Raw genomic sequence first — 17,419 nt, forward strand, 5'->3', positions numbered from 1 at the left:
TGAAATGAGATCATCTTAGTGGTCTACTTTTTGGGTTTATCTATTTACTTCCTATTTGATCAAACAATGCTCAGGTTGACAGTGCTTCTGAGATTATCCTTCATCTGCATTATACAGATTTCTGGACACACCTCAGTAATTTTTGGTGTATATATGTGCAGGCATCTGGAGGACACAAGATGTACATCTGAATTGTTTCTCCTGCTATAAACAAGTCAGTGGTTTCCCACAGCTCTTAGAATACAGACCAAAATATGTCCAGGATAATGATTCTTTTTATTTATTTATTTTTTTAAAGATGGGATTTCGGCCGGGCGCGGTGGCTCAAGCCTGTAATCCCAGTACTTTGGGAGGCCGAGGCGAGTGGATCACGAGGTCGAGAGATCGAGACCATCCTGGTCAACATGGTGAAACCCCGTCTCTACTAAAAATACAAAACATTAGCTGGGCATGGTGGCGCGTGCCTGTAATCCCAGCTACTCAGGAGGCTGAGGCAGGAGAATTGCCTGAACCCAGGAGGCGGAGGTTGCGGTGAGCCAAGATCGCGCCATTGCACTCCAGCCTGGGTAACAAGAGCGAAACTCCATCTCAAAAAATAAATAAATAAATAAAATAAAAAATAAAGATGGGATTTCACCATGATGGCCAGGCTGGTCTTGAACTCTTGACCTTAGGTGATCCACCCACCTTGGCCTCCCAAAGTGCTGGGATTATAGGCGTGAGCCACCACGCCCAGCCAGGATAATGATTCTTAACCCTGGCTGCTTTATCTCAGGAACTTAAAAAACTACTCATATCTAGTTCCCCCTCTCCCAATTGAATCAGAATCTTTGTGGGTGGGGCTTAGGGGCTACATGTTGCAAAAGCCTCATGGTCTGGCACATCCTGACTCTCCAGTCTCAGCTCCACCACCCACCCCTCCCTTGCTTTTCTCTCCCTAACTGGCCAATCTCTGGTACCAGACACAGTCCAGGGCTTTTGCACAGGCTGTTCCTTTTATTAGCTTTTATTATTACACATCCATCCCCTGACCTCTCAGACTATATCAAATTGCACACTCTCCTAGCACCAGACCCTTGCCTCCTTAGCACATTTTGTAGTTGCATTGTGTGATCCTCAGATTAATGTCTCCCTCCTCACTGGGCTGTGAAATTTTTTGCAATTGGAGGCTAGTTGGTTTCTGTGCACTGCTGTGTCTTCTCCAGCACCAATGCAGGGCCTGACAAATAAGATGTGCTCATTACTTACATCAAATGTGTTAAACAAATGGCAGGATGGAAATTCCCAATATTCTCTGTCAGAGATTTTAAGAGATCAAAAAATATATATTTTTTAAAAGTCATTGGGGAGGAGGGTCGGAAGAAAAAATAAAATAAAAGTCATGTAAATCTAAGGAAGTACTGTCAGAAAACATTGGACCCCATTTAATCTTAGCTACATTTCCCCTAGCCAAGCTTCAAAGACAGGCATCATTTGGAAAATAAAATTACAGAACTAATATAACAAGTCATATCCTGTTGAAAGTTATTTTGGGAGGTGCCTACAAAAGGAGAGTTGTACCCTGCCTTTTCAGTGGGGATCTGCAATTTGAGGCTTCTCCTCCAGAGAGAATATTTTCTGAAAGAAGAGTTAGCCCAACTGATAATTGCATAGCAGAGCCTGGATCTGCTCCCATTCTGCTTCCAGCGGGGCCTCTCTGTCAGATAGTCAGTTCATAACTACCATCTGTTCCTAAATCCAGAAATGCAAATAGACCATGACTTCGGTTCACATAGTCATAGGCTGAAACATCAGAGAGCTTGCACCTGCCAGAACCACCTCTTCTTTAGACCTCTGAAAAAAAAAGCTGAAGCTGGCAGTCCTAAGCAAAGGGGTTTCCAGACTAAGCTGAAATGCACAGCAAACAAAGTTAATTCACAAAATGAATAATAGTCTGTGTAGGGGGTGGCGGGTTTTAGATTTCAGATTCAAGAGGCATAGATATTGATGCACTTGGGATATCTGTATTTGAAAGACTGAGGCAAATAGGTAAGGTAATACAAGATTTTAAAGTTATAAATTAGCTCTAATTCTCTTCTCTGTCGTCGACTATTAAAATGCCCCTGCTTGGGAGGGGGAGGTTTCAGGAGGCCTGTGCCACTAAATTGCAATTACAAAACATATTGCTACAAACCCATCTTCCACCCTGGCACAAAAGTCCATGAGAGGTGGGAAGGCACTGGCCTGCCCCAATTATTATCACTGAATAAAACCAGCTGTGTTTCCTAGACCCAGAGCTGCACAAAACTATGACGTCTGGCTTTAGCATCCTGTCACTCCCCTCCAGACATCCTCTGTGTCTTCCCAGCCAGCCATAAGTGTCAGAGGACCTCAAGCAGCCACTGAGAATGCCCAGGGAACAGATTTGGGCTCCAACGGCTAAGACACCCAATGCCTTCAAACATAAAAGGAAAGTAATTAATTCTTACCCTGCAGGGCCATTGGGAGGGTTCTATAAAACAACATTTGTCAAATCCCATTTGGTGCCTAGTAAATGTTAGTTTCGTGTGTGAAATACGTTCTCCTCAATATCAAAACTTCTAATGTCTTGGTAATCTACTCTCAAGTGGACATGAAATCATCTGAGAATCTAATTTACAAGGCAGTGTGAATGACTGAAAACAGATTTTCCCACCAACTTCTAGATTTAGATGATTGATCACACACACACACACACACACAATTTTGAGAAGCAAATCCCCAGTGCAGGGTCTAAATAGCAGGTAGAGTGCAGTGTGGTAAACCCCAGCCTAGGCTTGGGAGCCAGGCTTCCCAGGTTCCAATCCTGCTTCTATCCCAAGCTACCAGCGAGAGACCTTAGGCCAGTTACTTAACCTTTCTGTACCTAGCTTTTCTTATCCCTAAAAAAAGGCTTGATATTAACACTACCATATCTCATAGGATGGTTGGCAGACTCAACGAGTTAATATATGTGATATACTTCAAACAGTGTTGACACCATGGTAAGTGCCCAATAAATGTTAGTAATGATCATTGACGATGGCATTTCAAGTACAAGGTAGAATGCCTGGGTGGCTGCTTCCTTCTCCAAGTTCAAGCCAAATGCCCCCTCACCAAATGGCCCCTGCTTACAGGGAAGGAAAACAATTTACTTTGTTTAGAGTGACAGGAACACAGCTCCAAATTGAATGAGAAGGCTCCCTTCCTTGTAACAAAGGGAAAGTAGGGAAAGTCGGTGCCAGAAGAAATGCCCTTTCACTTGTATTACTGCCACCAGAAGAAGGGAAGGAGGGGAGATTATGCAACCTATAAGTGCCCTTATCTTTTAGTCAAGGAGAATTTTTTTTTTTTTTTTTTTTTGGCAGTTGGGAGAGCCAGCTGAGGTTTTATTTGGGGGAATTAAAAAAAAAAGCAGTTGAATTGTTTTGTAGCAGGAGGCATCAGCAAGGGGGGTCCCCAGGCAGTAAACTCCCCCGAGGATGGGCTGAGGGTTAGGGCTGAGCCTCAGGTGGGTCTCCTGTTCCCTGTGCTCCCCTGCAAGCAGCCTCCCACATGGACTCTGGGGCAGCCGCAGGAGGGGCAGGCTGGGAGGGGCTGCCGCAGTTGTTCGCTTGAGCAGGATGTCAGAGGATTCAGACACCAGCTTCCCATCGCCGACTTCAATCTTATTCGCAACCACAGCCCTGGTGGAGCTAGTGCAACTGAAGACGCTGGAGCCCACGCCAGAGACATACCTGGAGCCCAGGCTGTAGCTGAGGCTGGGGCTTGTGAGGCCTCCATAGGCCAAGCTCAGACCACCTGCATAGCTGCTGGTGGTTTTCATATGGATACTCATGTTCTGCATCCCAGACTCTAGCTAGCTGTAGTCAAAGAGAATTTAAAAGGAAACTAGGAAGCCATTTCCCAAAGCTCATCCATAACATCGATACCCTGGGCTTCCATCCCACTCTTTACAGAACACAGCTCTTCTACATCCTTTACCTTTTCTTGTTTGGTTCACTCTGTCACCAGCTCCCATCCCCAAATCCACCAGAAGTCCACCTTGCTCTGCCCCATCTAATGGCTAAGGACCAAATTGTACAGGAAGGGAGGACAAGCAACGGGAAAAAGAAGCAGCTTTTTGAGAGTTTTAAAACTTGTATCAACAGAAGTCTTGTATATTCTTGGTATATTAGTTTGCCGGGACTGCCATACCAAAATACCACAGGCTGGGTGGCTTAAACAGTAGAAATGTATTTTCTTACAGTTCTGGAGGCTGAAAGTTCAAGGTCAAGGTGCTGGCAAGGTTGGTTTCTTCTGAGGCCCCTCTCCTTGGTGTAAATGACTGTCTCCTCCCTGAGTCTTCACATGGTCTTCTCTGTGTGTTTGACTGTGTACCTAGCCATTTCTTCTTATAAGGATACCAGTCATATTGGAGTAGGGCTCACCCTAATGACCTCACATTAACTTAATTGCCTCTGTAAAAACTCTACCTCCAAATATAGTCACATTCTGAGATATTGGGGTTAGGACTTCAACATGTGAAATTTGGAGGACCAGGACCATAATTCATCTCACAACACTTTGGTTAGGCTAATTCCTACATACTCTATGGGTTTTGATGACTATTTTGAATATTCTTGTATTTTTTTAAAATAATTTTACTTTCTTTTTTACTTTCTCTCTTTCTCCCTCTGCCTCTTTCTTCTCTTTTTTCTTTCTTCCTTCTTTCTTTCCTTTCTTCCTTTCATTTCTTTCTTTCCTCTCTCTCTTTTTCTTTTTCTTATAGAGACAGGATCTCATCATGTTGCCCAGGCTAGTCTTGAACTCCTGGGCTCAAGGGGTCCTCCCACTTCGGCCTCCCAAAGTGCTGGGATTACAGGCCTGAGCCATCGCACCCAGCCTCTCATATCTTAAATACATTATAAGGTGGTTATTGCTTATATAGAAAAAAGCTATTAATTTTTATTCATTGACCAGCAACCTTCCTGAATCCATGTATTAGATCTAATTCTTTGTTGGTTGTTTCCTTCACCATCAAACAATAATAGATTTGTCTCATTATCTGACATCTTCTTCCTCAACTAGCTTTATTTCCCAAGTACTGCTATTTCCCACAGGAGTCCTCTTACTTTTTTAGTTAGATTCCCATTGACAACTCTGTATGGCCTAATCCAGAGGGACAGACAAGATCAAGTATGGGATTTTAAATTTTTATTTATTTTTTTGAGAGGGGGGGGTCTCACTCTGTCACTCCAGGCTGGAGCAATCATGGCTAACTGCAGCCTCAAACTCTTGGGCTCAAGCAATCCTCCCACCTCAGCCTCCCTAGTAGCTGAGCTTACAGGCATGAGCTACCATGCCTGGCTAGTTTTTTTAAGGTTTGTTTTGTTTTGTTTTTCTTTTCAGAGGGAAGAGGCTTAAATAGCCAAAGAAATAAGTAATTGGTGAGAAAGAGAGTAAAGATAGAAGAGAGAATGGGAGTTATTTGCTATCTTGAAAATCTGGAATGGTATTTCAGCAGAGATGTCAGGGCTAGCATAGGACAGGAAAATGGAAGAAAGCAAAGGTAGATGGGGATATGGACAAGATGGCAGATGGGGCATGCACAGATAGGTTGCAGTGTTTCCTGTCTGATGGTCTCAGCTGCAAAGTCATCTGCATTAAGACACAGCAGTGTTGGCACGAGGAAGCCAGGATGCGGATGGAGGGCTGAAGAAGAACTGTAAAGGTGTGTTGCAGTCACAATGTATTTTCTTCATCCAACCATGATTTTTTACACAGGTTTAATCACTCCCTGCTCTTATCTTCATGAAAACTGAGAACAAGAGCCCTTGGCCAAGAATTTAGTCAAGTCCCTTCCAGAAAGTTCAGGAAGTAAGAGAATATCCATTAAGAGGTGCATCACTCCCTTCTTATCCAATAGCTTATAATGCCTCTAAGAAATCGTGTTTGTCTTTGGGAAGGGAATATGAAGTGTATGCATATGTCTGTGTCTAGCAAGTTAAAAAATCGCCCATTGAAACTGTTAGGACAATGACTATTCATGCTGCAGCTGTGTGATGAGGTAAACCTAAAAGTCAACTCAGCTTAGAGAGACCATGTCCATACCCACACACCTGCGCCCTTCACCTTGGGCCCCAGAATGAGATACAGGGAAGAGATTACATGACACTGGACCAAGGAGGGTGAGGGACATAAGAAACATAGCTAGGCCGGGCGCGGTGGCTCAAGCCTGTAATCCCAGCACTTTGGGAGGCCGAGGCGGGTGGATCACGAGGTCAAGAGATCGAGACCATCCTGGTCAACATGGTGAAACCCCGTCTCTACTAAAAATACAAAAAATTAGCTGGGCATGGTGGCACGTGCCTGTAATCCTAGCTACTCAGGAGACTGAGGCAGGAGAATTGTCTGAACCCGGGAGGCGGAGGTTGCAGTGAGCCGAGATCACGCCATTGCACTCCAGCCTGGGTAACAAGAGCGAAACTCCGTCTCAAAAAAAAAAAAGAAAGAAAGAAAGAAACATAGCTAAATCCAACCTGGAGCTTGGAGCCCAAAGCCAAGAGCTAGCCTAGCTCAGTCCAAGTTGTAGCCCAACCTGTAGACCTGTGAGCATAAAAATAAAGAATTGTTGTTTTAAGTAACTGAACTTCAGAATAATTTGTTAGAATAACTGTGGCAGTAATGGGCAGATACACCACCTTATGTCAGAGGAAGTCAACTGTAGAAAAGGGAGTGAAGAGTAGTACTTTTGAGTTACATAAAAGTGGTAACTTGCCTGGTAAGATGTACTTATTCACTTGTTCATTCATTCATTCAAAAGTTATCTAATGAGCTATGTTTCAAATACTGGGAATAAAACATTGAATGAAACAGAGGAAATCCCTGCCCCACAAAGTTTGTATTCCAATATGCAACAGGCATTTGCCACAGGCTTATGTTGAGCAGGGGAAATAGTTTTGTTTAGCTACTGCAACACAAGTTTTTAGCCATTTATATAACCCAACTGAGTTCCTTTCTCTGCTTCTCTTTCCAGAGAAGCGGCTTGCCCTGAGTGCCCACTACTTGACAAGCACGAAAACTACATTATTCTTCATCATTACAAAATCTTTAGACTGGGTAACAGCATTCCCATTATATGAGGACGCTGAGGTGAGAAAGTGAAGTAATTTGTTCATGGTCACAGAGCTGGGAAAAACCTGACATTTGAACCCAGTTATATATAGCTATAAAGCCCTGTTTCTGGGAACCATATTGCCTCTCACAAATGTGGTATTGCCCTGGAAGTTTCTAGGTTAAAAGAAGATATTTTTGATCCTTAATTGGATTTGAGAATGGCAGGGGGAGTGTTCAAAGACATTTTCAGGACAACTAGAAAAGTCTGGATTGTATTTTAGGTAGTAGTATTATTGTACTAATGTTAAATCTTTTGAGTGTGATAATCATGTTGTGGTACATAGGAAAAATGATGGCCTTATTCTTAGGATACATATGTTAGAGTGTTTAAGATGACATGTCAAGTTCTCTGCAATTTACTTTCAAAGGGTTCATCACATTGTGTGTGTGTTTATAGAAATGGATGAATACATGCATACACAGACAGGCAGACAACTATCTTGAAAGAGGAAGAGAGAAAAAAAGAGAGACAGAAAGCAAATGTTCACAACTGCTGAATCTAGGTGAATAACATATACATTTCATGAGCTTTTTCTTTCAGCTAAACTGTAGGTTTGAAATATTTTCAAAATAAAAATTGGGAGAAGAAAAAAATGAAGGTTTGGAAAGGATGGTGTCTCTGTCCCTTGCCTTGCTGTCATTTGAAAAATGCCACAACCTGAAACGGATCATCCTTGCAGGATGCAGCCCTGCCTGAAGCCTGGGTCAGGTTAACAATCCTCCCTGCAGACCCATGCTGAGCATCCATTCAGCATACTTAGGGGCTGACTAAAGAGGGTGCTGGCTCCCCTGCTCCTTCCTCTGGTCTGGCACACCACAGTAACTGTTTGGAAGTTGACTTTGATAGACAAGAGGATGTTTGTGCACTGCTGGAAGACACTGTGAAGGGTGAGTCAGGAAAAGGCTGGGAAAGAGATGAGGGGGCAGAGAGATGGGATGTTTGTGCCAGGACACAACTTAGGGAATGTCTGGGAAATGTGGAGGAGGGGAGACTGGAAAAGGGTGAATGAGCAGCGATTTATCTGAATATCCTTTAATACAAAAACAACAGAGGAAGAGTTATTTGCTGTTGTTCATTTACCTACTATAGGTTGACACCGAGGAGTAGATGGGTGACCCTGACCTGTTTTCTCATCCTCTAAGGGAGCATACACTTCCTTCCTGGCAGTCTCAGATAAGCCCTTCTTTCCTTGGCAAATCACTGGTCTTCTTCACCTCAATGTGCCCAAAGTGGGAACACAGAAATTTGGAGCTGGAATGTGGGTGGAGAAATTCTAAGAGGGCATGGGTGGAAACAGGAAAACCAATTTGAAGGTCACTGCAATCTAGTGACCAATGAGAGTGGTCTAGACAGGAGGTTACAAAGGAGGTAGTGAGAAGTGGTTGGATTCCAGATGCATCTAAAAGCAGAAGTCAGATTTCCATGGCTGCCTTGCCTAGAAACATCACTGACCTTTTAGATTTCCCTTCAGCATTTCCTGCTCTGTGGTTTGTATTCTTGGACTGGAGCGCTCAGTTTCTTATAGCAACAAGGTGAGTTGGGGTATGGACAGATGAAGACAGATCCATCTCTGATCCTGGAAACACTGTTTGAAGGGCACATCTTCCTGATGAAGATCGGTCAGCAACATCAAAGGAAGTTGGGGGCAGCTCAGCATTCCATTTTTCTAGGAAGCCTCACTCTCCACAGTATGATGGCTTCCTCCTATGAACTCAAGGGCAGTTTCGTCTATTGTAATAACATCCTACCTGACATGAGTATAGTACTTTACAATTCTTTCCTGCCATTTGGGGAGGTCCTTCCTAACCCCTTGATTAAGTTGGGCCCTCTGTTCTATGTTCCCATAGCACTTTGTTCTTCCCCTATTCCAATTTTCACTACATGTTATTATAGATGATTGTTTAATTACTTGTCTTTCCTGCTAGATTGAAAAGCTTTATGAGAAAAAGGCAATTTTATAGCCTTAGTACCTACCACAGTGCCTGGCTTGTAAGAAGCATTCAGTATATCCCTACAATTGAATGGATAAATGATCAGTAACTCTTTTAATCTTCAAAACAATTCTTCCAAAGTGGGTGGTAGTACTGACTCCACTTCACTGATGAGATGAAGGATCTACCGAGAGACTATGGTCACATAGCAAGTTAGCAGAGGAACTGGGAATAGCACCAGGGTCCAGACTCTTTCCATTACACTCTACTTGGAACCTAAAAAAAAAAAAGAAAGAAAGAAAATAAATCCATTTATTTAATAAATTAATAGATACTTATTGATTACTGTCTGTGTCAGGCTCTATTATATGCTGCTAGAGGGACATACCCAAAAAAAATGCAGGATTTGCATTTGGATGGTATTAAAAGAAACCAAATGCAGGGAAATGGACATGTAAACACATAATTGTATTTTTTTTTTTTTTTTTTTTTTGAGACGGAGTTTCGCTCTTGTTACCCAGGCTGGAGTGCAATGGCACCATCTCAGCTCACCGCAACCTCCACCTCCTGGGTTCAAGCAATTCTCCTGCCTCGGCCTCCCAAGTAGCTGGGACTACAGGCACGCGCCACCACGCCCAGCTAATTTTTGTATTTTTAGTAGAGACGGGGTTTCACCATGTTGACCAGGATGGTCTCGATCTCTTGACCTCGTGATCCACCCGCCTCGGCCTCCCAAAGTGCTGGGATTATAGGTGTGAGCCACCGCGCCCGGCCCAACACATAATTGTATTATAGTGTAATAAATACCATAGAAGCTCTAGGAGGCTGTCTAACTCTGCTTATAGGAGGAATGTCCTACTCTTCCTTTAGTAGGTTCCATTTTACCTTTTTTTTTTTTTTCTTTTTTTTTTTTAAGTACATTGCTAGAACAGAAGGGGGAAAGTTATTAAGGGAAAAGTGAATGGCTGGTACCTCAAGGCTGGGTACCCTTATTTCCTGCTCCATGATTGAATATTCTTAATCACACATTCCACACAAACCCCAGCAGCTTGCCTCAGGAAATGGAAGAATCAGTCCCAGGAGCCCAGGATTGCTTAACTGAAAAGTAGCCAAGACAGGAGACTTACAATGTGGGGCCAGGTTGTGTTATAAACATCCCTGGAGCTTGCCTACCTGGGCTACCACAACCCAATTAAAATGTCACCTATATGAATGGTGTTTGTTGAATTCAGGCAGTGTTCAACCCTCACTTATCCCACACAGTGGCTCGAACACTTCATTTTGATCAATGTATAACATTTATTTTTGTGACAAGTAAAAGAACACTGCAGGTCTTTTGACATGGAATCAAGTGAGGTAAAACTTGCTATAGGTAAGAGAAGTTTGGGGTCAAAGGAAGATCACTGGCTTATGGAGACTTGGGAGAATTTACCTCCTAAGAATACAATAAACCAGCCAGGGGCAGTCAACAGTCCTTCCCTCATTGAGACATGGCACAGAAGGGCAGCCAAGAGGTTATCCTATGAGCATTGTTATGCTACAGTAGGAATTGGAGTGTTGTGAGGGGGGCTACTACCATTAGCAGTTGAAATGGTAGGAAATTTTTACATAGGAGAGTATGGTGGTCATATTTGCATTTTAGAAAATAATGTATAGCAGTTTGTGTTAGGGGAACAAAGGACAGAGCCAGGGAAACCGTTTAAAAGGTTAAGAAAAAATAACAGTGACAGATGATGAGGCATCTACCTGATGGGAACGGAGAAGAGGAGATGGGTTCAGAAACTACTTAGGAGGTAGAGTCATCAAGATTTAGATGACTAATTGCATGTAGGGGGTAAGAAAGTAGGAAGAAGAGAGGATGATGACTCCTGCATTTCTGGCTTGGGAAAGTGGTTAGGTTGTGGGCTGGATGTGTGTGTGATAGTGTGTGTGTGTAGATGAAAAGGCAATTTAGCTTTGTAATTGTTGAAGTGAATATGGACCATAGGCATAGATATCTAGTAGTTAACTGGATATGTAGCCTGCAAATCAGGAGAAAATTCTAGGTGAAGATGGTTATTTAGAATCACAGAATCTAAATGGTAATTGGGAGTGGATAAGGCAGCCCATCTAGACCATAGAGGGAGGAGAAGCCCAAGGACCCAAACTTGCAGATCATCCACATGTGAAGGGCAGCCAGAAGTATCTGTCTGTGAAGAAGATTGAGGAGTCAAGCCACACAAACTCAAAACTGTAAACACCATTGGGAGACTTAGATGGTCTAGCTCAGTTGGAGTTGGATTTGACTACAACGGACTAACAGATTTCTTATCCAGAGGCAGGCAGTCCAGGGCTGATGTCCAAAGAAGCCACCAAGACCCGTGCTACTTTCTGCTCCTTCTGTCCTCATAATCACAGATGGTTGCTCCACATCCAGGTACTAAGCTCTTCTTCTAAGCAGGAAGGGGAAGGACAACGGGCAAAAGGCATTAGCCAAGTCTCTCCCTTTTTATTTTTTGAGACAGAATTTCGCTCTTATTGCCTAGGCTGGAGTGCAGTGACCCGATCTCTGCCTCCCAGGTTTAAGCAATTCTCCTGCCTCAGCCTCCCAAGTAGCTGGGACTACAGGCATGTGCCACCATGCCTGGCTAATTTTGTATTTTTAGCAGAGACGAGGTTTCTCCATGTTGGTCAGGCTGGTCTCAAACTCTCAATCTCAGGTGATGCCCCTGCCTTGGCCTCCCAAAGTGCTGGGATTACAGGCATGAGCCACCTCGACTGGCCGTCTCTCCCTTTTTAAGAAAAAAATAATCATTTCCTGAGAATCCCCATCCATTAGATTAAAAACTACAACCCATTGGCTAGGCTAAGGTATATGAATATCTTACTGCATGAGTACCTGGAGGGAAATAAGTATTATTTTTTTTTTTTTTTTTTTTGAGACGGAGTTTCGCTCTTGTTACCCAGGCTGGAGTGCAATGGCGCGATCTCGGCTCACCGCAACCTCCGCCTCCTGGGTTCAGGCAATTCTCCTGCCTCAGCCTCCTGAGTAGCTGGGATTACAGGCACGCGCCACCATGCCCAGTTAATTTTTGTATTTTCAGTAGAGACGGGGTTTCACCATGTTGACCAGGATGGTCTCGAACTCTTGACCTCGTGATCCACCCGCCTCGGCCTCCCAAAGTGCTGGGATTACAGGCTTGAGCCACCGCGCCCGGCCAGTATTTTTTTTTTTTAGACGGAGTTTCACTGTTGTTACCCAGGCTGGAGTGCAATGGCACAATCTCGGCTCACCGCAACCTCCGCCTCCTGGGTTCAAGCAATTCTCCTGCCTCAGCCTCCCGAGTAGCTGGGACTACAGGCGTGCACCACCACGCCCGGCTAATTTTTGTATTTTTAGTAGAGACGGGGTTTCACCTTGCTGACCAAGATGGTCTCGATCTCTTGACCTCGTGATCCACCCGCCTAGGCCTCCCAAAGTGCTGGGATCATAGGCGTGAGCCACCGCGCCAGGCCCCTTTTTTTTTTTTTTTTTTTTTTTTTTTTGAGACGGAGTTTCGCTCTTGTTACCCAGGCTGGAGTGCAATGGCACAATCTCGGCTCACCGCAACCTCCGCCTCCTGGGTTCAGGCAATTCTCCGGCCTCAGCCCCCTAAGTAGCTGGGATTATAGGCACGCGCCACCATGCCCAGCTAATTTTTTTTTTTTTTTTTTTTGTATTTTTAGTAGAGACGGGGTTTCACCATGTTGACCAGGGTGGTCTCGATCTCTCGACTTCGTGATCCACCCGCCTCGGCCTCCCAAAGTGCTGGGATTACAGGCTTGAGCCACCGCGCCCAGCCGGGAAATAAGTATTTTTTAAAAACTTTTTGCTCTGAAATAATTTCAAACAGATAAAATTTGTAAAAATAGTACAAATGATTCCTGTATATTTTTCACCCAATTTTCCCAATACTAACATTTACCAAAATTACTTTATCCTTTTTTCTCTCTCTCTCTCTCATGCATCCATGATGCTCATTTACTTCTAGTTTGGGGTATGCTTCCTAAAAATAAAGACTTTCTCTTACATAACCACAGTGCAATGATCAAAATCAGAAATATTAACATTGATACAATGCTATTATTTAATCCACAGCCTTTTGCCAATGATCCCACTAATGTCCTTTATAGCAAAGAAAAAGCTTTTTTTCTGGTCCAGGAACCTATTCAGGACCACACATCACATTTTGCTGTCATGTTGATTTAGTCTACTTTAATATGAAACAGCTCCTCAATCTGTCTTTACCTTTCATGTTGTTGGTATTTTTGAAAACCAAAGACCAGTTACTTTGCAGAACATCCCTTATTTGGATTTGTCTGACAGTTCTTCATGATTCAGGTTAGGTATTTTTGGCTAGAATACCACAGAAGTGATCCTGTATCCTTCCCAATGCATCATAGCAGAGGGTACCCTACTTTGACTTGTTCTATTACTAATGATATTAGCTTTGATCACTTGGTTAAGGTGGTAAGGTAGGTACCTATCAGATTTTCATACTATAAATTCCTTATTTTACCCTTTGAAATTATAAGAATCTGTGGGGAGAGGCTTTAAAACTATATACATATCATGTTTCTCATCAAACCTTCACCCACTAGTTTTAGCATCCATTGACAATTCTTGCCTGAAACAATAAGATAGTCATTTTCTAATTCTGTCTTTCCTTTTATACTTATTAGTTTGCCTTGTATCATATGGAAAGCTTTCCTTTCTCCATTTATTAATATATTTCCGTATGGATGCAAAGATTTGTATTCTATTTGATGGGTTACAATTCATTACTATCATCATTTATTTTAACATGGAATTGTCCCAGAATGGTCATTAGGAACACCTATAAGCTGGCTCTGTGTCCTATTCATGTGTTCCCATCATTCTTTGGGAACTTTTCTTATTGAGATTATTATTTTTAACAGGGTACACTGCTACCTTGATAAAATCAGCCTCTGTTAATAAGGAACAAAATGAGAAACAAAAATTGTGTGGGCAACCAGAAGTGTCTACCACATCTAGTTCTTCACCAGCCAAGAGGTGGTGGCTTGAATCCAGGCTGACAGCCTTGCTTTGTTCTAACAAAACAACTTTGTGCCCATATTCCAAAAAGAGCCTTGAGGCCATTTAATTCCACCCATTCTTCTCCTCACTGTAATCCTTTATCACCATCCAAAGTGAGTGCTGCAAGAGCCAGGTCATCTGTGTTGCACAACTTCTGGAGGTGCCATTCATGTTGCAGACTATGAATGAAGTGCTAGAGCAGGGGCCAGCAATTTTTTTTTTTTTTTTTTTTTTTTTTTTTTTTTTTGAGACCGGATAGAATACAACGGCATGAACACAAGGCTCAATACAACTTCCACCTCCTGGGCTCAAGCTATCCTCCTACCTCATCCACCTGAATAGCTGGGACTACAGGTGTGCGTGACAACATGCTTGGATTTTTTTTTTTTTTTTTAGAGATGGGGTTTTGCCATGTTGCCCAGGTTGGTGTCAAACTCCTAAGCTCAAGCAATATGCCCATCTCAGCCTCCCAAAGTACTGGGAGTGCCTGGCCAACAAACTTCTATAAAGGGCAGATAGGGCCAATGTTTTCCACTGTGTGGGCCATATAATCTCTGTTGCAACTACTCAGTTCTGCCATTGTAGTGGGAATGCAGCCATAGACAATGTGAAAATGAGTGGGCATGGCTATGATCCAATAAAACTTTATGGACACTGACAATGAACTCCATATCATTTTCATGTATCATGAAGCATTCTCCTATTCATTTTTAAAAACTCATTTAAAATGTAAAAGCTATTCTTAGTTTGTGAGCTCTACAAAAATAAGCAGCTGGCTAGATCCGGCCATAGTTCACCACCTCCTGTTCTGCTCAGCCTGAGCTGTCTTTTGCGGTGCTCCTGCCTCCATAAGTCTCTTCTCCCTTATCCTAATCTCCAATCTGCTACCCTGCTCTAGGCTTCCTTTCTACCTTACACCTTCTTCCTTCACAGATCTTTCCTCTGTGCCCTGGAACCTTCATTCGATTGTAAATTAACTTCTTTCCACTTTTAACCTTCTAGCTCATTCCTTGCCTTAACTGAAAAGTAACTGTGATCCCTAAGGAACATGATTCCCCTGCTGAATTCTAGAAAGGGTGCTACTCATTTTCCTATTCCCCACAACCCATGGGCATGGGAAGTGGTGTTGGCATTCTCCACGTTCCTCAATCCTACTTCTAAACTTTTAACTCTTCCAATCTCCTGCAACACTCCCTCCTCCTTTGATGCTCTACCATCTGGTTCTTTGACCAATAGATAACATGATGAGCAATATCCTGAGCAAAGCCAGGACACAGGTACCACTGTTATCTCCCACTTTGTAGAAGCAAAGAGGGGTTAAAGTCACACAGCCAATAGTAAATGGGAGAGCCAGGATCTAATCCCAGCAGTCCACACTTATTCCCAAGATGTTACACCGCCTTTTCTCTAGGACCACATGGATCACCATCATCCATTCAAGCCTCCGAATTCCATTATCTCCTGCATCAGTTAGGTACCTGGGCGGAAACAGGTGCACATTCAACCTGAGTGATTTGAAAGGTATCTAATCAAGGAACTATTTACAAAGGTATAGGGCAGTGTTCCTCAACCTTTTGTCATTATCTCCTTACTTCATCCTGAAGAGAAAAATTTTAATTTCCCTTGACAAAATTTTGGTGAGTGGGATTGAGTTTGGGAGGCCCACAAACCATTTTCAAATTGTTTTGCTCCCCCAAACCAATTTTCACTCCTTCAGAGGCAGTATTAGCCCCATTTAGAATGTGAGACTGCATGGGGAGGGAAACGATGGGGATAGCACAGCCCTCCAGGCTAGTGACTGAGATACCATCTCAAGGCCGGAAGTGGTGAGGGAGGCAGGAATTACTGGAAGATGGAGACATCTCAGAGCTGTGAACTTCCACCAAGAGACTGGTATGCCCAGGACTGGCTGAAAGACTTCCAGCTCACCTGGACTGATCCATTCTTCACCCTATAGTGAAAATTATCTTCCTTTTTCTTTTTTTCTTTTCTTTTCTTTCTTTTTTTCTTTTTTGTTTTTCTTTCTTTTTTTTTTTTTTTTTTTTTTGAGATGCAGTTTTGTTCTTGTTGCCCAGGCTGGAGTGAAATGTCGTGATTTCTATTCGCCGCAACCTCCACCTCCCAGGTTCAAGTGATTCTCCTGTCCCAGCCTCTGGAGTAGCTGGGATTACAGGTGTGCACCACCACGCCCAACTAATGTTTTATATTTTTAGTGGAGACGGGGTTTCTCTATTTTGGTCAGGCTGGTCTTGAACTCCTGACCTCAGGTGATCCGCCCGCCTCAGCCTCCCAAAGTGCTGGGATTACAAGTGTGAGCCACCATGCCCGGCCAAAAGTTGTCTTTCTAACTGGAAACAGTGGGTGCCTTTGGAAGACTGAACTGGGTAGTGGAAACAAGCAGGAAGACCTTTTCAGCTTTTGAAGGCTGTACAATATGCATGTATCATCTAATTTTAAAATAAAATGTAATTTTAAAAATTGACCTAAAATGCAAATATGGTCATTCTTTCCCATGCTCAAAACAGCCCATCTGCCACCAAGTTAAAATCCAAATTTGTCCACATGTCACACAAGGCCCCCGGCATACTTCTTTAGCCCATCTCTGCCACTCTCTACCTCAAACCCTGTGTCCAAACATGTGATTTGCTGAAAATTGAGTGTATTCCCTAAGCAACTCTTTTCCTTTATTGCCAATTTACTCATAATATCATTTTGTATCAGACATCTGCTTCTTATACCTGCAGTTTCCACATGCTAGAATGCAAAGCCTCTCCATCTCCTCTACTTTTCTTCCTGGTGAATTCTTCAATCTTCAAGACCCAGTTAAAATTACCTCTCCCAGGCTGGGCGCGGTGGCTCATGCCTGTAATCCTAGCACTTTGGGAGACAGAGGTGGGTGGATCACCTGAGGTCAGGAGTTCAAGACCAGCCTGGCCATCATGGTGAAACCCCATCTTTAAAAAAAAAGAAAAGAAAAGAAAAAAAAATTAGCTCTCCCAGCTCTCACTCCACTTCCAACCTTACAGTTGACAATCTTCTCTGTCTCACCACTGCACAGTACAGTGATTAAGAATACAAGCTCTAATGCCAAACTATGTGGGTTTTGATCCTGGATTTGTCACTTGAGTTGGTAACATTGGGCATGCTACTTAATCTCTGTGCTTTGGTTGCCTCATTTATAAAACGGGGATTCCAATAATTCCTATCTTGGAAGGACAGCATTCATTCACTATGTATTGACTGAGCATTTATTTT

At 43.1% G+C, this 17,419-nt stretch overlaps 1 long non-coding RNA gene across 2 annotated transcripts in view; it reads right to left on the reverse strand.

The window, feature by feature from the left end:
• Positions 1–477: 477 nt before the first annotated feature.
• The window catches only part of LOC120360394 (uncharacterized), a 34,148-nt gene continuing 17,206 nt past the window's right edge, over positions 478–17,419 (reverse strand). Inside the window, exons 2-3 of one of the 2 annotated variants that reach the window (XR_005576906.2) lie at positions 9,131–9,363; positions 478–8,860 (exon numbers count right to left, since the gene is read on the reverse strand). This is a non-coding gene — a long non-coding RNA (uncharacterized LOC120360394). Of the gene's footprint in view, positions 8,868–9,130; positions 9,364–17,419 lie in introns of both variants that reach the window. The other variant, XR_012517614.1, reaches the window with a different exon arrangement.

The sequence above is a fragment of the Saimiri boliviensis genome, chromosome 1 (genome assembly GCF_048565385.1).
Source record: "Saimiri boliviensis isolate mSaiBol1 chromosome 1, mSaiBol1.pri, whole genome shotgun sequence".
Classification (NCBI taxonomy): Eukaryota; Metazoa; Chordata; class Mammalia; order Primates; family Cebidae; genus Saimiri; species Saimiri boliviensis.